Genomic DNA, 26,114 nt, shown 5'->3' with positions numbered 1-26,114 from the left:
ACTGTTTCCAACCACATCTTGACTGTCGATCGCCAGTTTCCGGCCAACCCCATCTCTGTCTGGTGTCGTGCGCTTGGGGTCTTCCACAAACCCTAACACGCCCTACGATCATCGCAAAGTACGTTGATTTTCTTTTACTGAATTCCAACTGAAAAATCTGACGTATAGGTAAAACCAGACAAACATTTGGGTCAAAAACCAGTGAAAAGTCTTCTCAATGGCTGTTCCTTAGTTAGCTTTAAGTCATATTCTGACATTTCACACGTGACTCCTTGGACAGCAAAAGCGACAAGATGTGATGGAGTTTGTCATAAGATGAAACTGGTGAAACAGGCAGACAACAGAAAGAGGAAGGTCGGGGGCCAACTCTTCTATAAAGGAGCTGCAAGGCTCCGGCTCAACGGCTTACGGCCATACCAGTCTGATAACGCCCGATCTCGTCCGATCTCGGAAGCTAAGCAGGCTCGGGCCTGGTTAGTACTTGGATGGGAGACCGCCTGGGAATACCAGGTGCTGTAAGCCTTTTATGTTACGGCTCTGCGCCGGCAGCCAATCAGCTCGTCATGGCTGGGCTTAAGTTTGGTGGCCTCCCACGCGCCCGTTGTGCTGAGGGACATTCGTCCAGGTAAAGATGGGGAAGAAGGGAGGAGAAGAGAAGAAAGGGAGGAAGAGAAGGGGGAGGAAAAGGAAAGAAAGAAAGGAAAAGTATTGTAACGTGCATGAAGACACGCTGGCCGCTGGCGCGCGGGTCTGACCCTTTAGTCGAGCGGTTAGCGATGCCTCCTGCGGTGCGGGCGACACGGGTTCGCTTCCCGGCTGCGGCAGTTTCTGTGGCTTCGTTGTCCCCCGAATTCGCTACAGTATGACTGTTTCCAACCACATCTTGACTGTCGATCGCCAGTTTCCGGCCAACCCCATCTCTGTCTGGTGTCGTGCGCTTGGGGTCTTCCACAAACCCTAACACGCCCTACGATCATCGCAAAGTACGTTGATTTTCTTTTACTGAATTCCAACTGAAAAATCTGACGTATAGGTAAAACCAGACAAACATTTGGGTCAAAAACCAGTGAAAAGTCTTCTCAATGGCTGTTCCTTAGTTAGCTTTAAGTCATATTGTGACATTTCACACGTGACTCCTTGGACAGCAAAAGCGACAAGATGTGATGGAGTTTGTCATAAGATGAAACTGGTGAAACAGGCAGACAACAGAAAGAGGAAGGTCGGGGGCCAACTCTTCTATAAAGGAGCTGCAAGGCTCCGGCTCAACGGCTTACGGCCATACCAGTCTGATAACGCCCGATCTCGTCCGATCTCGGAAGCTAAGCAGGCTCGGGCCTGGTTAGTACTTGGATGGGAGACCGCCTGGGAATACCAGGTGCTGTAAGCCTTTTATGTTACGGCTCTGCGCCGGCAGCCAATCAGCTCGTCATGGCTGGGCTTAAGTTTGGTGGCCTCCCACGCGCCCGTTGTGCTGAGGGACATTCGTCCAGGTAAAGATGGGGAAGAAGGGAGGAGAAGAGAAGAAAGGGAGGAAGAGAAGGGGGAGGAAAAGGAAAGAAAGAAAGGAAAAGTATTGTAACGTGCATGAAGACACGCTGGCCGCTGGCTCGCGGGTCTGACCCTTTAGTCGAGCGGTTAGCGACGCCTCCTGCGGTGCGGGCAATACGGGTTCGCGTCCCGGCCTCGGCAGTTTCTGTGGTTGCGTTGTCTCCCGAATTCGCTACAGTATTGCTGTTTCCAACCACATCTTGACTGTCGATCGCCAGTTTCCGGCCAACCCCATCTCTGTCTGGTGTCGTGCGCGTGGGGTCCTCCACAAACGCTAACACGCCCTACGATCATCGCAAAGTACGTTGATTTTCTTTTACTGAATTCCAACTGAAAAATCTGACGTATAGGTAAAACCAGACAAACATTTGGGTCAAAAACCAGTGAAAAGTCTTCTCAATGGCTGTACCTTAGTTAGCTTTAAGTCATATTCTGACATTTCACACGTGACTCCTTGGGCAGCAAAAGCCATAGGATGTGATGGAGTTTGTCATAAGATGAAACTGGTGAACCAAGCTGACGACAGAAAGAGGAAGGTCGGCGGCCAACTCTTCTATAAAGGAGCTGCAAGGCTCCGGCTCAACATCTTACGGCCATACCAGCCTGATAACGCCCGATCTCGTCCGATCTCGGAAGCTAAGCAGGGTCGGGCCTGGTTAGTACTTGGATGGGAGACCGCCTGGGAATACCAGGTGCTGTAAGCCTTTTATGTTACGGCTCTGCGCCGGCAGCCAATCAGCTCGTCATGGCTGGGCTTAAGTTTGGTGGCCTCCCACGCGCCCGTTGTGCTGAGGGACATTCGTCCAGGTAAAGATGGGGAAGAAGGGAGGAGAAGAGAAGAAAGGGAGGAAGAGAAGGGGGAGGAAAAGGAAAGAAAGAAAGGAAAAGTATTGTAACGTGCATGAAGACACGCTGGCCGCTGGCGCGCGGGTCTGACCCTTTAGTCGAGCGGTTAGCGATGCCTCCTGCGGTGCGGGCAATACGGGTTCGCGTCCCGGCCTCGGCAGTTTCTGTGGTTGCGTTGTCTCCCGAATTCGCTACAGTATTGCTGTTTCCAACCACATCTTGACTGTCGATCGCCAGTTTCCGGCCAACCCCATCTCTGTCTGGTGTCGTGCGCGTGGGGTCCTCCACAAACGCTAACACGCCCTACGATCATCGCAAAGTACGTTGATTTTCTTTTACTGAATTCCAACTGAAAAATCTGACGTATAGGTAAAACCAGACAAACATTTGGGTCAAAAACCAGTGAAAAGTCTTCTCAATGGCTGTACCTTAGTTAGCTTTAAGTCATATTCTGACATTTCACACGTGACTCCTTGGGCAGCAAAAGCCATAGGATGTGATGGAGTTTGTCATAAGATGAAACTGGTGAACCAAGCTGACGACAGAAAGAGGAAGGTCGGCGGCCAACTCTTCTATAAAACAGCTGCAAGGCTCCGGCTCAACGGCTTACGGCCATAGCAGCCTGATAACGCCCGATCTCGTCCGATCTCGGAAGCTAAGCAGGCTCGGGCCTGGTTAGTACTTGGATGGGAGACCGCCTGGGAATACCAGGTGCTGTAAGCCTTTTATGCCGCCCTGTTACGGCTCTCCCAGCCCGCGCCGGCAGCCAATCAGCTCGTCAGGGCTGGGCTTAAGTTTGGTGGCCTCCCACGCGCCCGTTGTGCCGGGGGACATTCGTCCAGGTAAAGATGGGGAAGAAAGGGGAAGAAGGGAGGAGAAGAGAAGAAAGGGAGGAAGAGAAGGGGGAGGAAAAGGAAAGAAAGAAAGGAAAAGTATTGTAACGTGCATGAAGACACGCTGGCCGCTGGCTCGCGGGTCTGACCCTTTAGTCGAGCGGTTAGCGATGCCTCCTGCGGTGCGGGCGACACGGGTTCGCTTCCCGGCTGCGGCAGTTTCTGTGGCTTCGTTGTCCCCCGAATTCGCTACAGTATGACTGTTTCCAACCACATCTTGACTGTCGATCGCCAGTTTCCGGCCAACCCCATCTCTGTCTGGTGTCGTGCGCTTGGGGTCTTCCACAAACCCTAACACGCCCTACGATCATCGCAAAGTACGTTGATTTTCTTTTACTGAATTCCAACTGAAAAATCTGACGTATAGGTAAAACCAGACAAACATTTGGGTCAAAAACCAGTGAAAAGTCTTCTCAATGGCTGTTCCTTAGTTAGCTTTAAGTCATATTCTGACATTTCACACGTGACTCCTTGGACAGCAAAAGCGACAAGATGTGATGGAGTTTGTCATAAGATGAAACTGGTGAAACAGGCAGACAACAGAAAGAGGAAGGTCGGGGGCCAACTCTTCTATAAAGGAGCTGCAAGGCTCCGGCTCAACGGCTTACGGCCATACCAGTCTGATAACGCCCGATCTCGTCCGATCTCGGAAGCTAAGCAGGCTCGGGCCTGGTTAGTACTTGGATGGGAGACCGCCTGGGAATACCAGGTGCTGTAAGCCTTTTATGTTACGGCTCTGCGCCGGCAGCCAATCAGCTCGTCATGGCTGGGCTTAAGTTTGGTGGCCTCCCACGCGCCCGTTGTGCTGAGGGACATTCGTCCAGGTAAAGATGGGGAAGAAGGGAGGAGAAGAGAAGAAAGGGAGGAAGAGAAGGGGGAGGAAAAGGAAAGAAAGAAAGGAAAAGTATTGTAACGTGCATGAAGACACGCTGGCCGCTGGCGCGCGGGTCTGACCCTTTAGTCGAGCGGTTAGCGATGCCTCCTGCGGTGCGGGCGACACGGGTTCGCTTCCCGGCTGCGGCAGTTTCTGTGGCTTCGTTGTCCCCCGAATTCGCTACAGTATGACTGTTTCCAACCACATCTTGACTGTCGATCGCCAGTTTCCGGCCAACCCCATCTCTGTCTGGTGTCGTGCGCTTGGGGTCTTCCACAAACCCTAACACGCCCTACGATCATCGCAAAGTACGTTGATTTTCTTTTACTGAATTCCAACTGAAAAATCTGACGTATAGGTAAAACCAGACAAACATTTGGGTCAAAAACCAGTGAAAAGTCTTCTCAATGGCTGTTCCTTAGTTAGCTTTAAGTCATATTGTGACATTTCACACGTGACTCCTTGGACAGCAAAAGCGACAAGATGTGATGGAGTTTGTCATAAGATGAAACTGGTGAAACAGGCAGACAACAGAAAGAGGAAGGTCGGGGGCCAACTCTTCTATAAAGGAGCTGCAAGGCTCCGGCTCAACGGCTTACGGCCATACCAGTCTGATAACGCCCGATCTCGTCCGATCTCGGAAGCTAAGCAGGCTCGGGCCTGGTTAGTACTTGGATGGGAGACCGCCTGGGAATACCAGGTGCTGTAAGCCTTTTATGTTACGGCTCTGCGCCGGCAGCCAATCAGCTCGTCATGGCTGGGCTTAAGTTTGGTGGCCTCCCACGCGCCCGTTGTGCTGAGGGACATTCGTCCAGGTAAAGATGGGGAAGAAGGGAGGAGAAGAGAAGAAAGGGAGGAAGAGAAGGGGGAGGAAAAGGAAAGAAAGAAAGGAAAAGTATTGTAACGTGCATGAAGACACGCTGGCCGCTGGCTCGCGGGTCTGACCCTTTAGTCGAGCGGTTAGCGACGCCTCCTGCGGTGCGGGCAATACGGGTTCGCGTCCCGGCCTCGGCAGTTTCTGTGGTTGCGTTGTCTCCCGAATTCGCTACAGTATTGCTGTTTCCAACCACATCTTGACTGTCGATCGCCAGTTTCCGGCCAACCCCATCTCTGTCTGGTGTCGTGCGCGTGGGGTCCTCCACAAACGCTAACACGCCCTACGATCATCGCAAAGTACGTTGATTTTCTTTTACTGAATTCCAACTGAAAAATCTGACGTATAGGTAAAACCAGACAAACATTTGGGTCAAAAACCAGTGAAAAGTCTTCTCAATGGCTGTACCTTAGTTAGCTTTAAGTCATATTCTGACATTTCACACGTGACTCCTTGGGCAGCAAAAGCCATAGGATGTGATGGAGTTTGTCATAAGATGAAACTGGTGAACCAAGCTGACGACAGAAAGAGGAAGGTCGGCGGCCAACTCTTCTATAAAGGAGCTGCAAGGCTCCGGCTCAACATCTTACGGCCATACCAGCCTGATAACGCCCGATCTCGTCCGATCTCGGAAGCTAAGCAGGGTCGGGCCTGGTTAGTACTTGGATGGGAGACCGCCTGGGAATACCAGGTGCTGTAAGCCTTTTATGTTACGGCTCTGCGCCGGCAGCCAATCAGCTCGTCATGGCTGGGCTTAAGTTTGGTGGCCTCCCACGCGCCCGTTGTGCTGAGGGACATTCGTCCAGGTAAAGATGGGGAAGAAGGGAGGAGAAGAGAAGAAAGGGAGGAAGAGAAGGGGGAGGAAAAGGAAAGAAAGAAAGGAAAAGTATTGTAACGTGCATGAAGACACGCTGGCCGCTGGCGCGCGGGTCTGACCCTTTAGTCGAGCGGTTAGCGATGCCTCCTGCGGTGCGGGCAATACGGGTTCGCGTCCCGGCCTCGGCAGTTTCTGTGGTTGCGTTGTCTCCCGAATTCGCTACAGTATTGCTGTTTCCAACCACATCTTGACTGTCGATCGCCAGTTTCCGGCCAACCCCATCTCTGTCTGGTGTCGTGCGCGTGGGGTCCTCCACAAACGCTAACACGCCCTACGATCATCGCAAAGTACGTTGATTTTCTTTTACTGAATTCCAACTGAAAAATCTGACGTATAGGTAAAACCAGACAAACATTTGGGTCAAAAACCAGTGAAAAGTCTTCTCAATGGCTGTACCTTAGTTAGCTTTAAGTCATATTCTGACATTTCACACGTGACTCCTTGGGCAGCAAAAGCCATAGGATGTGATGGAGTTTGTCATAAGATGAAACTGGTGAACCAAGCTGACGACAGAAAGAGGAAGGTCGGCGGCCAACTCTTCTATAAAAGAGCTGCAAGGCTCCGGCTCAACGGCTTACGGCCATAGCAGCCTGATAACGCCCGATCTCGTCCGATCTCGGAAGCTAAGCAGGGTCGGGCCTGGTTAGTACTTGGATGGGAGACCGCCTGGGAATACCAGGTGCTGTAAGCCTTTTATGCCGCCCTGTTACGGCTCTCCCAGCCCGCGCCGGCAGCCAATCAGCTCGTCAGGGCTGGGCTTAAGTTTGGTGGCCTCCCACGCGCCCGTTGTGCCGGGGGACATTCGTCCAGGTAAAGATGGGGAAGAAAGGGGAAGAAGGGAGGAGAAGAGAAGAAAGGGAGGAAGAGAAGGGGGAGGAAAAGGAAAGAAAGAAAGGAAAAGTATTGTAACGTGCATGAAGACACGCTGGCCGCTGGCTCGCGGGTCTGACCCTTTAGTCGAGCGGTTAGCGATGCCTCCTGCGGTGCGGGCGACACGGGTTCGCTTCCCGGCTGCGGCAGTTTCTGTGGCTTCGTTGTCCCCCGAATTCGCTACAGTATGACTGTTTCCAACCACATCTTGACTGTCGATCGCCAGTTTCCGGCCAACCCCATCTCTGTCTGGTGTCGTGCGCTTGGGGTCTTCCACAAACCCTAACACGCCCTACGATCATCGCAAAGTACGTTGATTTTCTTTTACTGAATTCCAACTGAAAAATCTGACGTATAGGTAAAACCAGACAAACATTTGGGTCAAAAACCAGTGAAAAGTCTTCTCAATGGCTGTTCCTTAGTTAGCTTTAAGTCATATTCTGACATTTCACACGTGACTCCTTGGACAGCAAAAGCGACAAGATGTGATGGAGTTTGTCATAAGATGAAACTGGTGAAACAGGCAGACAACAGAAAGAGGAAGGTCGGGGGCCAACTCTTCTATAAAGGAGCTGCAAGGCTCCGGCTCAACGGCTTACGGCCATACCAGTCTGATAACGCCCGATCTCGTCCGATCTCGGAAGCTAAGCAGGCTCGGGCCTGGTTAGTACTTGGATGGGAGACCGCCTGGGAATACCAGGTGCTGTAAGCCTTTTATGTTACGGCTCTGCGCCGGCAGCCAATCAGCTCGTCATGGCTGGGCTTAAGTTTGGTGGCCTCCCACGCGCCCGTTGTGCTGAGGGACATTCGTCCAGGTAAAGATGGGGAAGAAGGGAGGAGAAGAGAAGAAAGGGAGGAAGAGAAGGGGGAGGAAAAGGAAAGAAAGAAAGGAAAAGTATTGTAACGTGCATGAAGACACGCTGGCCGCTGGCGCGCGGGTCTGACCCTTTAGTCGAGCGGTTAGCGATGCCTCCTGCGGTGCGGGCGACACGGGTTCGCTTCCCGGCTGCGGCAGTTTCTGTGGCTTCGTTGTCCCCCGAATTCGCTACAGTATGACTGTTTCCAACCACATCTTGACTGTCGATCGCCAGTTTCCGGCCAACCCCATCTCTGTCTGGTGTCGTGCGCTTGGGGTCTTCCACAAACCCTAACACGCCCTACGATCATCGCAAAGTACGTTGATTTTCTTTTACTGAATTCCAACTGAAAAATCTGACGTATAGGTAAAACCAGACAAACATTTGGGTCAAAAACCAGTGAAAAGTCTTCTCAATGGCTGTTCCTTAGTTAGCTTTAAGTCATATTGTGACATTTCACACGTGACTCCTTGGACAGCAAAAGCGACAAGATGTGATGGAGTTTGTCATAAGATGAAACTGGTGAAACAGGCAGACAACAGAAAGAGGAAGGTCGGGGGCCAACTCTTCTATAAAGGAGCTGCAAGGCTCCGGCTCAACGGCTTACGGCCATACCAGTCTGATAACGCCCGATCTCGTCCGATCTCGGAAGCTAAGCAGGCTCGGGCCTGGTTAGTACTTGGATGGGAGACCGCCTGGGAATACCAGGTGCTGTAAGCCTTTTATGTTACGGCTCTGCGCCGGCAGCCAATCAGCTCGTCATGGCTGGGCTTAAGTTTGGTGGCCTCCCACGCGCCCGTTGTGCTGAGGGACATTCGTCCAGGTAAAGATGGGGAAGAAGGGAGGAGAAGAGAAGAAAGGGAGGAAGAGAAGGGGGAGGAAAAGGAAAGAAAGAAAGGAAAAGTATTGTAACGTGCATGAAGACACGCTGGCCGCTGGCTCGCGGGTCTGACCCTTTAGTCGAGCGGTTAGCGACGCCTCCTGCGGTGCGGGCAATACGGGTTCGCGTCCCGGCCTCGGCAGTTTCTGTGGTTGCGTTGTCTCCCGAATTCGCTACAGTATTGCTGTTTCCAACCACATCTTGACTGTCGATCGCCAGTTTCCGGCCAACCCCATCTCTGTCTGGTGTCGTGCGCGTGGGGTCCTCCACAAACGCTAACACGCCCTACGATCATCGCAAAGTACGTTGATTTTCTTTTACTGAATTCCAACTGAAAAATCTGACGTATAGGTAAAACCAGACAAACATTTGGGTCAAAAACCAGTGAAAAGTCTTCTCAATGGCTGTACCTTAGTTAGCTTTAAGTCATATTCTGACATTTCACACGTGACTCCTTGGGCAGCAAAAGCCATAGGATGTGATGGAGTTTGTCATAAGATGAAACTGGTGAACCAAGCTGACGACAGAAAGAGGAAGGTCGGGGGCCAACTCTTCTATAAAGGAGCTGCAAGGCTCCGGCTCAACATCTTACGGCCATACCAGCCTGATAACGCCCGATCTCGTCCGATCTCGGAAGCTAAGCAGGGTCGGGCCTGGTTAGTACTTGGATGGGAGACCGCCTGGGAATACCAGGTGCTGTAAGCCTTTTATGTTACGGCTCTGCGCCGGCAGCCAATCAGCTCGTCATGGCTGGGCTTAAGTTTGGTGGCCTCCCACGCGCCCGTTGTGCTGAGGGACATTCGTCCAGGTAAAGATGGGGAAGAAGGGAGGAGAAGAGAAGAAAGGGAGGAAGAGAAGGGGGAGGAAAAGGAAAGAAAGAAAGGAAAAGTATTGTAACGTGCATGAAGACACGCTGGCCGCTGGCGCGCGGGTCTGACCCTTTAGTCGAGCGGTTAGCGATGCCTCCTGCGGTGCGGGCAATACGGGTTCGCGTCCCGGCCTCGGCAGTTTCTGTGGTTGCGTTGTCTCCCGAATTCGCTACAGTATTGCTGTTTCCAACCACATCTTGACTGTCGATCGCCAGTTTCCGGCCAACCCCATCTCTGTCTGGTGTCGTGCGCGTGGGGTCCTCCACAAACGCTAACACGCCCTACGATCATCGCAAAGTACGTTGATTTTCTTTTACTGAATTCCAACTGAAAAATCTGACGTATAGGTAAAACCAGACAAACATTTGGGTCAAAAACCAGTGAAAAGTCTTCTCAATGGCTGTACCTTAGTTAGCTTTAAGTCATATTCTGACATTTCACACGTGACTCCTTGGGCAGCAAAAGCCATAGGATGTGATGGAGTTTGTCATAAGATGAAACTGGTGAACCAAGCTGACGACAGAAAGAGGAAGGTCGGCGGCCAACTCTTCTATAAAACAGCTGCAAGGCTCCGGCTCAACGGCTTACGGCCATAGCAGCCTGATAACGCCCGATCTCGTCCGATCTCGGAAGCTAAGCAGGCTCGGGCCTGGTTAGTACTTGGATGGAAGACCGCCTGGGAATACCAGGTGCTGTAAGCCTTTTATGCCGCCCTGTTACGGCTCTCCCAGCCCGCGCCGGCAGCCAATCAGCTCGTCAGGGCTGGGCTTAAGTTTGGTGGCCTCCCACGCGCCCGTTGTGCCGGGGGACATTCGTCCAGGTAAAGATGGGGAAGAAAGGGGAAGAAGGGAGGAGAAGAGAAGAAAGGGAGGAAGAGAAGGGGGAGGAAAAGGAAAGAAAGAAAGGAAAAGTATTGTAACGTGCATGAAGACACGCTGGCCGCTGGCTCGCGGGTCTGACCCTTTAGTCGAGCGGTTAGCGATGCCTCCTGCGGTGCGGGCGACACGGGTTCGCTTCCCGGCTGCGGCAGTTTCTGTGGCTTCGTTGTCCCCCGAATTCGCTACAGTATGACTGTTTCCAACCACATCTTGACTGTCGATCGCCAGTTTCCGGCCAACCCCATCTCTGTCTGGTGTCGTGCGCTTGGGGTCTTCCACAAACCCTAACACGCCCTACGATCATCGCAAAGTACGTTGATTTTCTTTTACTGAATTCCAACTGAAAAATCTGACGTATAGGTAAAACCAGACAAACATTTGGGTCAAAAACCAGTGAAAAGTCTTCTCAATGGCTGTTCCTTAGTTAGCTTTAAGTCATATTCTGACATTTCACACGTGACTCCTTGGACAGCAAAAGCGACAAGATGTGATGGAGTTTGTCATAAGATGAAACTGGTGAAACAGGCAGACAACAGAAAGAGGAAGGTCGGGGGCCAACTCTTCTATAAAGGAGCTGCAAGGCTCCGGCTCAACGGCTTACGGCCATACCAGTCTGATAACGCCCGATCTCGTCCGATCTCGGAAGCTAAGCAGGCTCGGGCCTGGTTAGTACTTGGATGGGAGACCGCCTGGGAATACCAGGTGCTGTAAGCCTTTTATGTTACGGCTCTGCGCCGGCAGCCAATCAGCTCGTCATGGCTGGGCTTAAGTTTGGTGGCCTCCCACGCGCCCGTTGTGCTGAGGGACATTCGTCCAGGTAAAGATGGGGAAGAAGGGAGGAGAAGAGAAGAAAGGGAGGAAGAGAAGGGGGAGGAAAAGGAAAGAAAGAAAGGAAAAGTATTGTAACGTGCATGAAGACACGCTGGCCGCTGGCTCGCGGGTCTGACCCTTTAGTCGAGCGGTTAGCGATGCCTCCTGCGGTGCGGGCAATACGGGTTCGCGTCCCGGCCTCGGCAGTTTCTGTGGTTGCGTTGTCTCCCGAATTCGCTACAGTATTGCTGTTTCCAACCACATCTTGACTGTCGATCGCCAGTTTCCGGCCAACCCCATCTCTGTCTGGTGTCGTGCGCGTGGGGTCCTCCACAAACGCTAACACGCCCTACGATCATCGCAAAGTACGTTGATTTTCTTTTACTGAATTCCAACTGAAAAATCTGACGTATAGGTAAAACCAGACAAACATTTGGGTCAAAAACCAGTGAAAAGTCTTCTCAATGGCTGTACCTTAGTTAGCTTTAAGTCATATTCTGACATTTCACACGTGACTCCTTGGGCAGCAAAAGCCATAGGATGTGATGGAGTTTGTCATAAGATGAAACTGGTGAACCAAGCTGACGACAGAAAGAGGAAGGTCGGCGGCCAACTCTTCTATAAAACAGCTGCAAGGCTCCGGCTCAACGGCTTACGGCCATAGCAGCCTGATAACGCCCGATCTCGTCCGATCTCGGAAGCTAAGCAGGGTCGGGCCTGGTTAGTACTTGGATGGGAGACCGCCTGGGAATACCAGGTGCTGTAAGCCTTTTATGCCGCCCTGTTACGGCTCTCCCAGCCCGCGCCGGCAGCCAATCAGCTCGTCAGGGCTGGGCTTAAGTTTGGTGGCCTCCCACGCGCCCGTTGTGCCGGGGGACATTCGTCCAGGTAAAGATGGGGAAGAAAGGGGAAGAAGGGAGGAGAAGAGAAGAAAGGGAGGAAGAGAAGGGGGAGGAAAAGGAAAGAAAGAAAGGAAAAGTATTGTAACGTGCATGAAGACACGCTGGCCGCTGGCTCGCGGGTCTGACCCTTTAGTCGAGCGGTTAGCGATGCCTCCTGCGGTGCGGGCGACACGGGTTCGCTTCCCGGCTGCGGCAGTTTCTGTGGCTTCGTTGTCCCCCGAATTCGCTACAGTATGACTGTTTCCAACCACATCTTGACTGTCGATCGCCAGTTTCCGGCCAACCCCATCTCTGTCTGGTGTCGTGCGCTTGGGGTCTTCCACAAACCCTAACACGCCCTACGATCATCGCAAAGTACGTTGATTTTCTTTTACTGAATTCCAACTGAAAAATCTGACGTATAGGTAAAACCAGACAAACATTTGGGTCAAAAACCAGTGAAAAGTCTTCTCAATGGCTGTACCTTAGTTAGCTTTAAGTCATATTCTGACATTTCACACGTGACTCCTTGGGCAGCAAAAGCCATAGGATGTGATGGAGTTTGTCATAAGATGAAACTGGTGAACCAAGCTGACGACAGAAAGAGGAAGGTCGGCGGCCAACTCTTCTATAAAGGAGCTGCAAGGCTCCGGCTCAACATCTTACGGCCATACCAGCCTGATAACGCCCGATCTCGTCCGATCTCGGAAGCTAAGCAGGGTCGGGCCTGGTTAGTACTTGGATGGGAGACCGCCTGGGAATACCAGGTGCTGTAAGCCTTTTATGTTACGGCTCTGCGCCGGCAGCCAATCAGCTCGTCATGGCTGGGCTTAAGTTTGGTGGCCTCCCACGCGCCCGTTGTGCTGAGGGACATTCGTCCAGGTAAAGATGGGGAAGAAGGGAGGAGAAGAGAAGAAAGGGAGGAAGAGAAGGGGGAGGAAAAGGAAAGAAAGAAAGGAAAAGTATTGTAACGTGCATGAAGACACGCTGGCCGCTGGCGCGCGGGTCTGACCCTTTAGTCGAGCGGTTAGCGATGCCTCCTGCGGTGCGGGCAATACGGGTTCGCGTCCCGGCCTCGGCAGTTTCTGTGGTTGCGTTGTCTCCCGAATTCGCTACAGTATTGCTGTTTCCAACCACATCTTGACTGTCGATCGCCAGTTTCCGGCCAACCCCATCTCTGTCTGGTGTCGTGCGCGTGGGGTCCTCCACAAACGCTAACACGCCCTACGATCATCGCAAAGTACGTTGATTTTCTTTTACTGAATTCCAACTGAAAAATCTGACGTATAGGTAAAACCAGACAAACATTTGGGTCAAAAACCAGTGAAAAGTCTTCTCAATGGCTGTACCTTAGTTAGCTTTAAGTCATATTCTGACATTTCACACGTGACTCCTTGGGCAGCAAAAGCCATAGGATGTGATGGAGTTTGTCATAAGATGAAACTGGTGAACCAAGCTGACGACAGAAAGAGGAAGGTCGGCGGCCAACTCTTCTATAAAAGAGCTGCAAGGCTCCGGCTCAACGGCTTACGGCCATAGCAGCCTGATAACGCCCGATCTCGTCCGATCTCGGAAGCTAAGCAGGGTCGGGCCTGGTTAGTACTTGGATGGGAGACCGCCTGGGAATACCAGGTGCTGTAAGCCTTTTATGCCGCCCTGTTACGGCTCTCCCAGCCCGCGCCGGCAGCCAATCAGCTCGTCAGGGCTGGGCTTAAGTTTGGTGGCCTCCCACGCGCCCGTTGTGCCGGGGGACATTCGTCCAGGTAAAGATGGGGAAGAAAGGGGAAGAAGGGAGGAGAAGAGAAGAAAGGGAGGAAGAGAAGGGGGAGGAAAAGGAAAGAAAGAAAGGAAAAGTATTGTAACGTGCATGAAGACACGCTGGCCGCTGGCTCGCGGGTCTGACCCTTTAGTCGAGCGGTTAGCGATGCCTCCTGCGGTGCGGGCGACACGGGTTCGCTTCCCGGCTGCGGCAGTTTCTGTGGCTTCGTTGTCCCCCGAATTCGCTACAGTATGACTGTTTCCAACCACATCTTGACTGTCGATCGCCAGTTTCCGGCCAACCCCATCTCTGTCTGGTGTCGTGCGCTTGGGGTCTTCCACAAACCCTAACACGCCCTACGATCATCGCAAAGTACGTTGATTTTCTTTTACTGAATTCCAACTGAAAAATCTGACGTATAGGTAAAACCAGACAAACATTTGGGTCAAAAACCAGTGAAAAGTCTTCTCAATGGCTGTTCCTTAGTTAGCTTTAAGTCATATTGTGACATTTCACACGTGACTCCTTGGACAGCAAAAGCGACAAGATGTGATGGAGTTTGTCATAAGATGAAACTGGTGAAACAGGCAGACAACAGAAAGAGGAAGGTCGGGGGCCAACTCTTCTATAAAGGAGCTGCAAGGCTCCGGCTCAACGGCTTACGGCCATACCAGTCTGATAACGCCCGATCTCGTCCGATCTCGGAAGCTAAGCAGGCTCGGGCCTGGTTAGTACTTGGATGGGAGACCGCCTGGGAATACCAGGTGCTGTAAGCCTTTTATGTTACGGCTCTGCGCCGGCAGCCAATCAGCTCGTCATGGCTGGGCTTAAGTTTGGTGGCCTCCCACGCGCCCGTTGTGCTGAGGGACATTCGTCCAGGTAAAGATGGGGAAGAAGGGAGGAGAAGAGAAGAAAGGGAGGAAGAGAAGGGGGAGGAAAAGGAAAGAAAGAAAGGAAAAGTATTGTAACGTGCATGAAGACACGCTGGCCGCTGGCGCGCGGGTCTGACCCTTTAGTCGAGCGGTTAGCGATGCCTCCTGCGGTGCGGGCGACACGGGTTCGCTTCCCGGCTGCGGCAGTTTCTGTGGCTTCGTTGTCCCCCGAATTCGCTACAGTATGACTGTTTCCAACCACATCTTGACTGTCGATCGCCAGTTTCCGGCCAACCCCATCTCTGTCTGGTGTCGTGCGCTTGGGGTCTTCCACAAACCCTAACACGCCCTACGATCATCGCAAAGTACGTTGATTTTCTTTTACTGAATTCCAACTGAAAAATCTGACGTATAGGTAAAACCAGACAAACATTTGGGTCAAAAACCAGTGAAAAGTCTTCTCAATGGCTGTTCCTTAGTTAGCTTTAAGTCATATTGTGACATTTCACACGTGACTCCTTGGACAGCAAAAGCGACAAGATGTGATGGAGTTTGTCATAAGATGAAACTGGTGAAACAGGCAGACAACAGAAAGAGGAAGGTCGGGGGCCAACTCTTCTATAAAGGAGCTGCAAGGCTCCGGCTCAACGGCTTACGGCCATACCAGTCTGATAACGCCCGATCTCGTCCGATCTCGGAAGCTAAGCAGGCTCGGGCCTGGTTAGTACTTGGATGGGAGACCGCCTGGGAATACCAGGTGCTGTAAGCCTTTTATGTTACGGCTCTGCGCCGGCAGCCAATCAGCTCGTCATGGCTGGGCTTAAGTTTGGTGGCCTCCCACGCGCCCGTTGTGCTGAGGGACATTCGTCCAGGTAAAGATGGGGAAGAAGGGAGGAGAAGAGAAGAAAGGGAGGAAGAGAAGGGGGAGGAAAAGGAAAGAAAGAAAGGAAAAGTATTGTAACGTGCATGAAGACACGCTGGCCGCTGGCGCGCGGGTCTGACCCTTTAGTCGAGCGGTTAGCGATGCCTCCTGCGGTGCGGGCAATACGGGTTCGCGTCCCGGCCTCGGCAGTTTCTGTGGTTGCGTTGTCTCCCGAATTCGCTACAGTATTGCTGTTTCCAACCACATCTTGACTGTCGATCGCCAGTTTCCGGCCAACCCCATCTCTGTCTGGTGTCGTGCGCGTGGGGTCCTCCACAAACGCTAACACGCCCTACGATCATCGCAAAGTACGTTGATTTTCTTTTACTGAATTCCAACTGAAAAATCTGACGTATAGGTAAAACCAGACAAACATTTGGGTCAAAAACCAGTGAAAAGTCTTCTCAATGGCTGTACCTTAGTTAGCTTTAAGTCATATTCTGACATTTCACACGTGACTCCTTGGGCAGCAAAAGCCATAGGATGTGATGGAGTTTGTCATAAGATGAAACTGGTGAACCAAGCTGACGACAGAAAGAGGAAGGTCGGCGGCCAACTCTTCTATAAAAGAGCTGCAAGGCTCCGGCTCAACGGCTTACGGCCATAGCAGCCTGATAACGCCCGATCTCGTCCGATCTCGGAAGCTAAGCAGGGTCGGGCCTGGTTAGTACTTGGATGGGAGACCGCCTGGGAATACCAGGTGCTGTAAGCCTTTTATGCCGCCCTGTTACGGCTCTCCCAGCCCGCGCCGGCAGTCAATCAGCTCGTCAGGGCTGGGCTTAAGTTTGGTGGCCTCCCACGCGCCCGTTGTGCCGGGGGACATTCGTCCAGGTAAAGATGGGGAAGAAAGGGGAAGAAGGGAGGAGAAGAGAAGAAAGGGAGGAAGAGAAGGGGGAGGAAAAGGAAAGAAAGAAAGGAAAAGTATTGTAACGTGCATGAAGACACGCTGGCCGCTGGCTCGCGGGTCTGACCCTTTAGTCGAGCGGTTAGCGATGCCTCCTGCGGTGCGGGCGACACGGGTTCGCTTCCCGGCTGCGGCAGTTTCTGTGGCTTCGTTGTCCCCCGAATTCGCTACAGTATGACTGTTTCCAACCACATCTTGACTGTCGATCGCCAGTTTCCGGCCAACCCCATCTCTGTCTGGTGTCGTGCGCTTGGGGTCTTCCACAAACCCTAACACGCCCTACGATCATCGCAAAGTACGTTGATTTTCTTTTACTGAATTCCAACTGAAAAATCTGACGTATAGGTAAAACCAGACAAACATTTGGGTCAAAAACCAGTGAAAAGTCTTCTCAATGGCTGTTCCTTAGTTAGCTTTAAGTCATATTCTGACATTTCACACGTGACTCCTTGGACAGCAAAAGCGACAAGATGTGATGGAGTTTGTCATAAGATGAAACTGGTGAAACAGGCAGACAACAGAAAGAGGAAGGTCGGGGGCCAACTCTTCTATAAAGGAGCTGCAAGGCTCCGGCTCAACGGCTTACGGCCATACCAGTCTGATAACGCCCGATCTCGTCCGATCTCGGAAGCTAAGCAGGCTCGGGCCTGGTTAGTACTTGGATGGGAGACCGCCTGGGAATACCAGGTGCTGTAAGCCTTTTATGTTACGGCTCTGCGCCGGCAGCCAATCAGCTCGTCATGGCTGGGCTTAAGTTTGGTGGCCTCCCACGCGCCCGTTGTGCTGAGGGACATTCGTCCAGGTAAAGATGGGGAAGAAGGGAGGAGAAGAGAAGAAAGGGAGGAAGAGAAGGGGGAGGAAAAGGAAAGAAAGAAAGGAAAAGTATTGTAACGTGCATGAAGACACGCTGGCCGCTGGCGCGCGGGTCTGACCCTTTAGTCGAGCGGTTAGCGATGCCTCCTGCGGTGCGGGCGACACGGGTTCGCTTCCCGGCTGCGGCAGTTTCTGTGGCTTCGTTGTCCCCCGAATTCGCTACAGTATGACTGTTTCCAACCACATCTTGACTGTCGATCGCCAGTTTCCGGCCAACCCCATCTCTGTCTGGTGTCGTGCGCTTGGGGTCTTCCACAAACCCTAACACGCCCTACGATCATCGCAAAGTACGTTGATTTTCTTTTACTGAATTCCAACTGAAAAATCTGACGTATAGGTAAAACCAGACAAACATTTGGGTCAAAAACCAGTGAAAAGTCTTCTCAATGGCTGTTCCTTAGTTAGCTTTAAGTCATATTGTGACATTTCACACGTGACTCCTTGGACAGCAAAAGCGACAAGATGTGATGGAGTTTGTCATAAGATGAAACTGGTGAAACAGGCAGACAACAGAAAGAGGAAGGTCGGGGGCCAACTCTTCTATAAAGGAGCTGCAAGGCTCCGGCTCAACGGCTTACGGCCATACCAGTCTGATAACGCCCGATCTCGTCCGATCTCGGAAGCTAAGCAGGCTCGGGCCTGGTTAGTACTTGGATGGGAGACCGCCTGGGAATACCAGGTGCTGTAAGCCTTTTATGTTACGGCTCTGCGCCGGCAGCCAATCAGCTCGTCATGGCTGGGCTTAAGTTTGGTGGCCTCCCACGCGCCCGTTGTGCTGAGGGACATTCGTCCAGGTAAAGATGGGGAAGAAGGGAGGAGAAGAGAAGAAAGGGAGGAAGAGAAGGGGGAGGAAAAGGAAAGAAAGAAAGGAAAAGTATTGTAACGTGCATGAAGACACGCTGGCCGCTGGCTCGCGGGTCTGACCCTTTAGTCGAGCGGTTAGCGACGCCTCCTGCGGTGCGGGCAATACGGGTTCGCGTCCCGGCCTCGGCAGTTTCTGTGGTTGCGTTGTCTCCCGAATTCGCTACAGTATTGCTGTTTCCAACCACATCTTGACTGTCGATCGCCAGTTTCCGGCCAACCCCATCTCTGTCTGGTGTCGTGCGCGTGGGGTCCTCCACAAACGCTAACACGCCCTACGATCATCGCAAAGTACGTTGATTTTCTTTTACTGAATTCCAACTGAAAAATCTGACGTATAGGTAAAACCAGACAAACATTTGGGTCAAAAACCAGTGAAAAGTCTTCTCAATGGCTGTACCTTAGTTAGCTTTAAGTCATATTCTGACATTTCACACGTGACTCCTTGGGCAGCAAAAGCCATAGGATGTGATGGAGTTTGTCATAAGATGAAACTGGTGAACCAAGCTGACGACAGAAAGAGGAAGGTCGGCGGCCAACTCTTCTATAAAGGAGCTGCAAGGCTCCGGCTCAACATCTTACGGCCATACCAGCCTGATAACGCCCGATCTCGTCCGATCTCGGAAGCTAAGCAGGGTCGGGCCTGGTTAGTACTTGGATGGGAGACCGCCTGGGAATACCAGGTGCTGTAAGCCTTTTATGTTACGGCTCTGCGCCGGCAGCCAATCAGCTCGTCATGGCTGGGCTTAAGTTTGGTGGCCTCCCACGCGCCCGTTGTGCTGAGGGACATTCGTCCAGGTAAAGATGGGGAAGAAGGGAGGAGAAGAGAAGAAAGGGAGGAAGAGAAGGGGGAGGAAAAGGAAAGAAAGAAAGGAAAAGTATTGTAACGTGCATGAAGACACGCTGGCCGCTGGCGCGCGGGTCTGACCCTTTAGTCGAGCGGTTAGCGATGCCTCCTGCGGTGCGGGCAATACGGGTTCGCGTCCCGGCCTCGGCAGTTTCTGTGGTTGCGTTGTCTCCCGAATTCGCTACAGTATTGCTGTTTCCAACCACATCTTGACTGTCGATCGCCAGTTTCCGGCCAACCCCATCTCTGTCTGGTGTCGTGCGCGTGGGGTCCTCCACAAACGCTAACACGCCCTACGATCATCGCAAAGTACGTTGATTTTCTTTTACTGAATTCCAACTGAAAAATCTGACGTATAGGTAAAACCAGACAAACATTTGGGTCAAAAACCAGTGAAAAGTCTTCTCAATGGCTGTACCTTAGTTAGCTTTAAGTCATATTCTGACATTTCACACGTGACTCCTTGGGCAGCAAAAGCCATAGGATGTGATGGAGTTTGTCATAAGATGAAACTGGTGAACCAAGCTGACGACAGAAAGAGGAAGGTCGGCGGCCAACTCTTCTATAAAACAGCTGCAAGGCTCCGGCTCAACGGCTTACGGCCATAGCAGCCTGATAACGCCCGATCTCGTCCGATCTCGGAAGCTAAGCAGGCTCGGGCCTGGTTAGTACTTGGATGGGAGACCGCCTGGGAATACCAGGTGCTGTAAGCCTTTTATGCCGCCCTGTTACGGCTCTCCCAGCCCGCGCCGGCAGCCAATCAGCTCGTCAGGGCTGGGCTTAAGTTTGGTGGCCTCCCACGCGCCCGTTGTGCCGGGGGACATTCGTCCAGGTAAAGATGGGGAAGAAAGGGGAAGAAGGGAGGAGAAGAGAAGAAAGGGAGGAAGAGAAGGGGGAGGAAAAGGAAAGAAAGAAAGGAAAAGTATTGTAACGTGCATGAAGACACGCTGGCCGCTGGCTCGCGGGTCTGACCCTTTAGTCGAGCGGTTAGCGATGCCTCCTGCGGTGCGGGCGACACGGGTTCGCTTCCCGGCTGCGGCAGTTTCTGTGGCTTCGTTGTCCCCCGAATTCGCTACAGTATGACTGTTTCCAACCACATCTTGACTGTCGATCGCCAGTTTCCGGCCAACCCCATCTCTGTCTGGTGTCGTGCGCTTGGGGTCTTCCACAAACCCTAACACGCCCTACGATCATCGCAAAGTACGTTGATTTTCTTTTACTGAATTCCAACTGAAAAATCTGACGTATAGGTAAAACCAGACAAACATTTGGGTCAAAAACCAGTGAAAAGTCTTCTCAATGGCTGTTCCTTAGTTAGCTTTAAGTCATATTCTGACATTTCACACGTGACTCCTTGGACAGCAAAAGCGACAAGATGTGATGGAGTTTGTCATAAGATGAAACTGGTGAAACAGGCAGACAACAGAAAGAGGAAGGTCGGGGGCCAACTCTTCTATAAAGGAGCTGCAAGGCTCCGGCTCAACGGCTTACGGCCATACCAGTCTGATAACGCCCGATCTCGTCCGATCTCGGAAGCTAAGCAGGGTCGGGCCTGGTTAGTACTTGGATGGGAGACCGCCTGGGAATACCAGGTGCTGTAAGCCTTTTATGTTACGGCTCTGCGCCGGCAGCCAATCAGCTCGTCATGGCTGGGCTTAAGTTTGGTGGCCTCCCACGCGCCCGTTGTGCTGAGGGACATTCGTCCAGGTAAAGATGGGGAAGAAGGGAGGAGAAGAGAAGAAAGGGAGGAAGAGAAGGGGGAGGAAAAGGAAAGAAAGAAAGGAAAAGTATTGTAACGTGCATGAAGACACGCTGGCCGCTGGCGCGCGGGTCTGACCCTTTAGTCGAGCGGTTAGCGACGCCTCCTGCGGTGCGGGCAATACGGGTTCGCGTCCCGGCCTCGGCAGTTTCTGTGGTTGCGTTGTCTCCCGAATTCGCTACAGTATTGCTGTTTCCAACCACATCTTGACTGTCGATCGCCAGTTTCCGGCCAACCCCATCTCTGTCTGGTGTCGTGCGCGTGGGGTCCTCCACAAACGCTAACACGCCCTACGATCATCGCAAAGTACGTTGATTTTCTTTTACTGAATTCCAACTGAAAAATCTGACGTATAGGTAAAACCAGACAAACATTTGGGTCAAAAACCAGTGAAAAGTCTTCTCAATGGCTGTACCTTAGTTAGCTTTAAGTCATATTCTGACATTTCACACGTGACTCCTTGGGCAGCAAAAGCCATAGGATGTGATGGAGTTTGTCATAAGATGAAACTGGTGAACCAAGCTGACGACAGAAAGAGGAAGGTCGGCGGCCAACTCTTCTATAAAAGAGCTGCAAGGCTCCGGCTCAACGGCTTACGGCCATAGCAGCCTGATAACGCCCGATCTCGTCCGATCTCGGAAGCTAAGCAGGCTCGGGCCTGGTTAGTACTTGGATGGGAGACCGCCTGGGAATACCAGGTGCTGTAAGCCTTTTATGTTACGGCTCTGCGCCGGCAGCCAATCAGCTCGTCATGGCTGGGCTTAAGTTTGGTGGCCTCCCACGCGCCCGTTGTGCTGAGGGACATTCGTCCAGGTAAAGATGGGGAAGAAGGGAGGAGAAGAGAAGAAAGGGAGGAAGAGAAGGGGGAGGAAAAGGAAAGAAAGAAAGGAAAAGTATTGTAACGTGCATGAAGACACGCTGGCCGCTGGCTCGCGGGTCTGACCCTTTAGTCGAGCGGTTAGCGACGCCTCCTGCGGTGCGGGCAATACGGGTTCGCGTCCCGGCCTCGGCAGTTTCTGTGGTTGCGTTGTCTCCCGAATTCGCTACAGTATTGCTGTTTCCAACCACATCTTGACTGTCGATCGCCAGTTTCCGGCCAACCCCATCTCTGTCTGGTGTCGTGCGCGTGGGGTCCTCCACAAACGCTAACACGCCCTACGATCATCGCAAAGTACGTTGATTTTCTTTTACTGAATTCCAACTGAAAAATCTGACGTATAGGTAAAACCAGACAAACATTTGGGTCAAAAACCAGTGAAAAGTCTTCTCAATGGCTGTACCTTAGTTAGCTTTAAGTCATATTCTGACATTTCACACGTGACTCCTTGGGCAGCAAAAGCCATAGGATGTGATGGAGTTTGTCATAAGATGAAACTGGTGAACCAAGCTGACGACAGAAAGAGGAAGGTCGGCGGCCAACTCTTCTATAAAGGAGCTGCAAGGCTCCGGCTCAACATCTTACGGCCATACCAGCCTGATAACGCCCGATCTCGTCCGATCTCGGAAGCTAAGCAGGGTCGGGCCTGGTTAGTACTTGGATGGGAGACCGCCTGGGAATACCAGGTGCTGTAAGCCTTTTATGTTACGGCTCTGCGCCGGCAGCCAATCAGCTCGTCATGGCTGGGCTTAAGTTTGGTGGCCTCCCACGCGCCCGTTGTGCTGAGGGACATTCGTCCAGGTAAAGATGGGGAAGAAGGGAGGAGAAGAGAAGAAAGGGAGGAAGAGAAGGGGGAGGAAAAGGAAAGAAAGAAAGGAAAAGTATTGTAACGTGCATGAAGACACGCTGGCCGCTGGCGCGCGGGTCTGACCCTTTAGTCGAGCGGTTAGCGATGCCTCCTGCGGTGCGGGCAATACGGGTTCGCGTCCCGGCCTCGGCAGTTTCTGTGGTTGCGTTGTCTCCCGAATTCGCTACAGTATTGCTGTTTCCAACCACATCTTGACTGTCGATCGCCAGTTTCCGGCCAACCCCATCTCTGTCTGGTGTCGTGCGCGTGGGGTCCTCCACAAACGCTAACACGCCCTACGATCATCGCAAAGTACGTTGATTTTCTTTTACTGAATTCCAACTGAAAAATCTGACGTATAGGTAAAACCAGACAAACATTTGGGTCAAAAACCAGTGAAAAGTCTTCTCAATGGCTGTACCTTAGTTAGCTTTAAGTCATATTCTGACATTTCACACGTGACTCCTTGGGCAGCAAAAGCCATAGGATGTGATGGAGTTTGTCATAAGATGAAACTGGTGAACCAAGCTGACGACAGAAAGAGGAAGGTCGGCGGCCAACTCTTCTATAAAACAGCTGCAAGGCTCCGGCTCAACGGCTTACGGCCATAGCAGCCTGATAACGCCCGATCTCGTCCGATCTCGGAAGCTAAGCAGGCTCGGGCCTGGTTAGTACTTGGATGGGAGACCGCCTGGGAATACCAGGTGCTGTAAGCCTTTTATGCCGCCCTGTTACGGCTCTCCCAGCCCGCGCCGGCAGCCAATCAGCTCGTCAGGGCTGGGCTTAAGTTTGGTGGCCTCCCACGCGCCCGTTGTGCCGGGGGACATTCGTCCAGGTAAAGATGGGGAAGAAAGGGGAAGAAGGGAGGAGAAGAGAAGAAAGGGAGGAAGAGAAGGGGGAGGAAAAGGAAAGAAAGAAAGGAAAAGTATTGTAACGTGCATGAAGACACGCTGGCCGCTGGCTCGCGGGTCTGACCCTTTAGTCGAGCGGTTAGCGATGCCTCCTGCGGTGCGGGCGACACGGGTTCGCTTCCCGGCTGCGGCAGTTTCTGTGGCTTCGTTGTCCCCCGAATTCGCTACAGTATGACTGTTTCCAACCACATCTTGACTGTCGATCGCCAGTTTCCGGCCAACCCCATCTCTGTCTGGTGTCGTGCGCTTGGGGTCTTCCACAAACCCTAACACGCCCTACGATCATCGCAAAGTACGTTGATTTTCTTTTACTGAATTCCAACTGAAAAATCTGACGTATAGGTAAAACCAGACAAACATTTGGGTCAAAAACCAGTGAAAAGTCTTCTCAATGGCTGTTCCTTAGTTAGCTTTAAGTCATATTCTGACATTTCACACGTGACTCCTTGGACAGCAAAAGCGACAAGATGTGATGGAGTTTGTCATAAGATGAAACTGGTGAAACAGGCAGACAACAGAAAGAGGAAGGTCGGGGGCCAACTCTTCTATAAAGGAGCTGCAAGGCTCCGGCTCAACGGCTTACGGCCATACCAGTCTGATAACGCCCGATCTCGTCCGATCTCGGAAGCTAAGCAGGCTCGGGCCTGGTTAGTACTTGGATGGGAGACCGCCTGGGAATACCAGGTGCTGTAAGCCTTTTATGTTACGGCTCTGCGCCGGCAGCCAATCAGCTCGTCATGGCTGGGCTTAAGTTTGGTGGCCTCCCACGCGCCCGTTGTGCTGAGGGACATTCGTCCAGGTAAAGATGGGGAAGAAGGGAGGAGAAGAGAAGAAAGGGAGGAAGAGAAGGGGGAGGAAAAGGAAAGAAAGAAAGGAAAAGTATTGTAACGTGCATGAAGACACGCTGGCCGCTGGCGCGCGGGTCTGACCCTTTAGTCGAGCGGTTAGCGATGCCTCCTGCGGTGCGGGCGACACGGGTTCGCTTCCCGGCTGCGGCAGTTTCTGTGGCTTCGTTGTCCCCCGAATTCGCTACAGTATGACTGTTTCCAACCACATCTTGACTGTCGATCGCCAGTTTCCGGCCAACCCCATCTCTGTCTGGTGTCGTGCGCTTGGGGTCTTCCACAAACCCTAACACGCCCTACGATCATCGCAAAGTACGTTGATTTTCTTTTACTGAATTCCAACTGAAAAATCTGACGTATAGGTAAAACCAGACAAACATTTGGGTCAAAAACCAGTGAAAAGTCTTCTCAATGGCTGTTCCTTAGTTAGCTTTAAGTCATATTGTGACATTTCACACGTGACTCCTTGGACAGCAAAAGCGACAAGATGTGATGGAGTTTGTCATAAGATGAAACTGGTGAAACAGGCAGACAACAGAAAGAGGAAGGTCGGGGGCCAACTCTTCTATAAAGGAGCTGCAAGGCTCCGGCTCAACGGCTTACGGCCATACCAGTCTGATAACGCCCGATCTCGTCCGATCTCGGAAGCTAAGCAGGCTCGGGCCTGGTTAGTACTTGGATGGGAGACCGCCTGGGAATACCAGGTGCTGTAAGCCTTTTATGTTACGGCTCTGCGCCGGCAGCCAATCAGCTCGTCATGGCTGGGCTTAAGTTTGGTGGCCTCCCACGCGCCCGTTGTGCTGAGGGACATTCGTCCAGGTAAAGATGGGGAAGAAGGGAGGAGAAGAGAAGAAAGGGAGGAAGAGAAGGGGGAGGAAAAGGAAAGAAAGAAAGGAAAAGTATTGTAACGTGCATGAAGACACGCTGGCCGCTGGCTCGCGGGTCTGACCCTTTAGTCGAGCGGTTAGCGACGCCTCCTGCGGTGCGGGCAATACGGGTTCGCGTCCCGGCCTCGGCAGTTTCTGTGGTTGCGTTGTCTCCCGAATTCGCTACAGTATTGCTGTTTCCAACCACATCTTGACTGTCGATCGCCAGTTTCCGGCCAACCCCATCTCTGTCTGGTGTCGTGCGCGTGGGGTCCTCCACAAACGCTAACACGCCCTACGATCATCGCAAAGTACGTTGATTTTCTTTTACTGAATTCCAACTGAAAAATCTGACGTATAGGTAAAACCAGACAAACATTTGGGTCAAAAACCAGTGAAAAGTCTTCTCAATGGCTGTACCTTAGTTAGCTTTAAGTCATATTCTGACATTTCACACGTGACTCCTTGGGCAGCAAAAGCCATAGGATGTGATGGAGTTTGTCATAAGATGAAACTGGTGAACCAAGCTGACGACAGAAAGAGGAAGGTCGGCGGCCAACTCTTCTATAAAGGAGCTGCAAGGCTCCGGCTCAACATCTTACGGCCATACCAGCCTGATAACGCCCGATCTCGTCCGATCTCGGAAGCTAAGCAGGGTCGGGCCTGGTTAGTACTTGGATGGGAGACCGCCTGGGAATACCAGGTGCTGTAAGCCTTTTATGTTACGGCTCTGCGCCGGCAGCCAATCAGCTCGTCATGGCTGGGCTTAAGTTTGGTGGCCTCCCACGCGCCCGTTGTGCTGAGGGACATTCGTCCAGGTAAAGATGGGGAAGAAGGGAGGAGAAGAGAAGAAAGGGAGGAAGAGAAGGGGGAGGAAAAGGAAAGAAAGAAAGGAAAAGTATTGTAACGTGCATGAAGACACGCTGGCCGCTGGCGCGCGGGTCTGACCCTTTAGTCGAGCGGTTAGCGATGCCTCCTGCGGTGCGGGCAATACGGGTTCGCGTCCCGGCCTCG

General features: G+C 52.2%; 30 non-coding genes across 30 annotated transcripts; all 30 read left to right on the top strand.

Annotated features, from left to right (window-relative positions):
- The first annotated feature begins 403 nt into the window (after positions 1-403).
- LOC130122295 (5S ribosomal RNA) lies at positions 404-522 on the top strand. Its single transcript, XR_008811206.1, has one exon. It is a non-coding gene; the product is annotated as a 5S ribosomal RNA (ribosomal RNA).
- Positions 523-1,268: 746 nt separating this feature from the next.
- Positions 1,269-1,387, top strand: LOC130122294 (5S ribosomal RNA). The gene has a single exon (XR_008811205.1). It is a non-coding gene; the product is annotated as a 5S ribosomal RNA (ribosomal RNA).
- A 746-nt stretch (positions 1,388-2,133) lies between these two features.
- Positions 2,134-2,252, top strand: LOC130122245 (5S ribosomal RNA). The gene has a single exon (XR_008811163.1). It is a non-coding gene; the product is annotated as a 5S ribosomal RNA (ribosomal RNA).
- A 746-nt stretch (positions 2,253-2,998) lies between these two features.
- On the top strand, positions 2,999-3,117 carry LOC130122199 (5S ribosomal RNA). The gene has a single exon (XR_008811120.1). It is a non-coding gene; the product is annotated as a 5S ribosomal RNA (ribosomal RNA).
- Positions 3,118-3,889: 772 nt separating this feature from the next.
- On the top strand, positions 3,890-4,008 carry LOC130122293 (5S ribosomal RNA). Its single transcript, XR_008811204.1, has one exon. It is a non-coding gene; the product is annotated as a 5S ribosomal RNA (ribosomal RNA).
- Positions 4,009-4,754: 746 nt separating this feature from the next.
- On the top strand, positions 4,755-4,873 carry LOC130122288 (5S ribosomal RNA). Its single transcript, XR_008811200.1, has one exon. It is a non-coding gene; the product is annotated as a 5S ribosomal RNA (ribosomal RNA).
- A 746-nt stretch (positions 4,874-5,619) lies between these two features.
- On the top strand, positions 5,620-5,738 carry LOC130122244 (5S ribosomal RNA). Its single transcript, XR_008811162.1, has one exon. It is a non-coding gene; the product is annotated as a 5S ribosomal RNA (ribosomal RNA).
- Positions 5,739-6,484: 746 nt separating this feature from the next.
- LOC130122257 (5S ribosomal RNA) lies at positions 6,485-6,603 on the top strand. The gene has a single exon (XR_008811175.1). It is a non-coding gene; the product is annotated as a 5S ribosomal RNA (ribosomal RNA).
- A 772-nt stretch (positions 6,604-7,375) lies between these two features.
- On the top strand, positions 7,376-7,494 carry LOC130122277 (5S ribosomal RNA). Its single transcript, XR_008811191.1, has one exon. It is a non-coding gene; the product is annotated as a 5S ribosomal RNA (ribosomal RNA).
- Positions 7,495-8,240: 746 nt separating this feature from the next.
- On the top strand, positions 8,241-8,359 carry LOC130122275 (5S ribosomal RNA). The gene has a single exon (XR_008811190.1). It is a non-coding gene; the product is annotated as a 5S ribosomal RNA (ribosomal RNA).
- A 746-nt stretch (positions 8,360-9,105) lies between these two features.
- LOC130122243 (5S ribosomal RNA) lies at positions 9,106-9,224 on the top strand. Its single transcript, XR_008811161.1, has one exon. It is a non-coding gene; the product is annotated as a 5S ribosomal RNA (ribosomal RNA).
- Positions 9,225-9,970: 746 nt separating this feature from the next.
- On the top strand, positions 9,971-10,089 carry LOC130122233 (5S ribosomal RNA). Its single transcript, XR_008811151.1, has one exon. It is a non-coding gene; the product is annotated as a 5S ribosomal RNA (ribosomal RNA).
- Positions 10,090-10,861: 772 nt separating this feature from the next.
- LOC130122274 (5S ribosomal RNA) lies at positions 10,862-10,980 on the top strand. Its single transcript, XR_008811189.1, has one exon. It is a non-coding gene; the product is annotated as a 5S ribosomal RNA (ribosomal RNA).
- A 746-nt stretch (positions 10,981-11,726) lies between these two features.
- Positions 11,727-11,845, top strand: LOC130122256 (5S ribosomal RNA). The gene has a single exon (XR_008811174.1). It is a non-coding gene; the product is annotated as a 5S ribosomal RNA (ribosomal RNA).
- Positions 11,846-12,617: 772 nt separating this feature from the next.
- On the top strand, positions 12,618-12,736 carry LOC130122242 (5S ribosomal RNA). Its single transcript, XR_008811160.1, has one exon. It is a non-coding gene; the product is annotated as a 5S ribosomal RNA (ribosomal RNA).
- A 746-nt stretch (positions 12,737-13,482) lies between these two features.
- Positions 13,483-13,601, top strand: LOC130122255 (5S ribosomal RNA). The gene has a single exon (XR_008811173.1). It is a non-coding gene; the product is annotated as a 5S ribosomal RNA (ribosomal RNA).
- Positions 13,602-14,373: 772 nt separating this feature from the next.
- LOC130122272 (5S ribosomal RNA) lies at positions 14,374-14,492 on the top strand. Its single transcript, XR_008811188.1, has one exon. It is a non-coding gene; the product is annotated as a 5S ribosomal RNA (ribosomal RNA).
- Positions 14,493-15,238: 746 nt separating this feature from the next.
- Positions 15,239-15,357, top strand: LOC130122271 (5S ribosomal RNA). The gene has a single exon (XR_008811187.1). It is a non-coding gene; the product is annotated as a 5S ribosomal RNA (ribosomal RNA).
- A 746-nt stretch (positions 15,358-16,103) lies between these two features.
- LOC130122254 (5S ribosomal RNA) lies at positions 16,104-16,222 on the top strand. The gene has a single exon (XR_008811172.1). It is a non-coding gene; the product is annotated as a 5S ribosomal RNA (ribosomal RNA).
- A 772-nt stretch (positions 16,223-16,994) lies between these two features.
- On the top strand, positions 16,995-17,113 carry LOC130122270 (5S ribosomal RNA). The gene has a single exon (XR_008811186.1). It is a non-coding gene; the product is annotated as a 5S ribosomal RNA (ribosomal RNA).
- Positions 17,114-17,859: 746 nt separating this feature from the next.
- On the top strand, positions 17,860-17,978 carry LOC130122268 (5S ribosomal RNA). The gene has a single exon (XR_008811184.1). It is a non-coding gene; the product is annotated as a 5S ribosomal RNA (ribosomal RNA).
- Positions 17,979-18,724: 746 nt separating this feature from the next.
- LOC130122241 (5S ribosomal RNA) lies at positions 18,725-18,843 on the top strand. The gene has a single exon (XR_008811159.1). It is a non-coding gene; the product is annotated as a 5S ribosomal RNA (ribosomal RNA).
- Positions 18,844-19,589: 746 nt separating this feature from the next.
- On the top strand, positions 19,590-19,708 carry LOC130122198 (5S ribosomal RNA). The gene has a single exon (XR_008811119.1). It is a non-coding gene; the product is annotated as a 5S ribosomal RNA (ribosomal RNA).
- A 772-nt stretch (positions 19,709-20,480) lies between these two features.
- LOC130122230 (5S ribosomal RNA) lies at positions 20,481-20,599 on the top strand. The gene has a single exon (XR_008811149.1). It is a non-coding gene; the product is annotated as a 5S ribosomal RNA (ribosomal RNA).
- A 746-nt stretch (positions 20,600-21,345) lies between these two features.
- On the top strand, positions 21,346-21,464 carry LOC130122197 (5S ribosomal RNA). The gene has a single exon (XR_008811118.1). It is a non-coding gene; the product is annotated as a 5S ribosomal RNA (ribosomal RNA).
- A 746-nt stretch (positions 21,465-22,210) lies between these two features.
- Positions 22,211-22,329, top strand: LOC130122240 (5S ribosomal RNA). The gene has a single exon (XR_008811158.1). It is a non-coding gene; the product is annotated as a 5S ribosomal RNA (ribosomal RNA).
- A 746-nt stretch (positions 22,330-23,075) lies between these two features.
- LOC130122325 (5S ribosomal RNA) lies at positions 23,076-23,194 on the top strand. Its single transcript, XR_008811234.1, has one exon. It is a non-coding gene; the product is annotated as a 5S ribosomal RNA (ribosomal RNA).
- A 772-nt stretch (positions 23,195-23,966) lies between these two features.
- Positions 23,967-24,085, top strand: LOC130122267 (5S ribosomal RNA). The gene has a single exon (XR_008811183.1). It is a non-coding gene; the product is annotated as a 5S ribosomal RNA (ribosomal RNA).
- Positions 24,086-24,831: 746 nt separating this feature from the next.
- On the top strand, positions 24,832-24,950 carry LOC130122266 (5S ribosomal RNA). Its single transcript, XR_008811181.1, has one exon. It is a non-coding gene; the product is annotated as a 5S ribosomal RNA (ribosomal RNA).
- A 746-nt stretch (positions 24,951-25,696) lies between these two features.
- Positions 25,697-25,815, top strand: LOC130122239 (5S ribosomal RNA). Its single transcript, XR_008811157.1, has one exon. It is a non-coding gene; the product is annotated as a 5S ribosomal RNA (ribosomal RNA).
- The last annotated feature ends 299 nt before the right edge of the window (positions 25,816-26,114 follow it).

This window comes from Lampris incognitus, chromosome 12, assembly GCF_029633865.1.
Source record: "Lampris incognitus isolate fLamInc1 chromosome 12, fLamInc1.hap2, whole genome shotgun sequence".
Lineage (NCBI taxonomy): Eukaryota > Metazoa > Chordata > Actinopteri > Lampriformes > Lampridae > Lampris > Lampris incognitus.
Note: the sequence above shows the minus strand (reverse complement) of the source record. Positions and strands in the feature narration are given on the sequence as shown.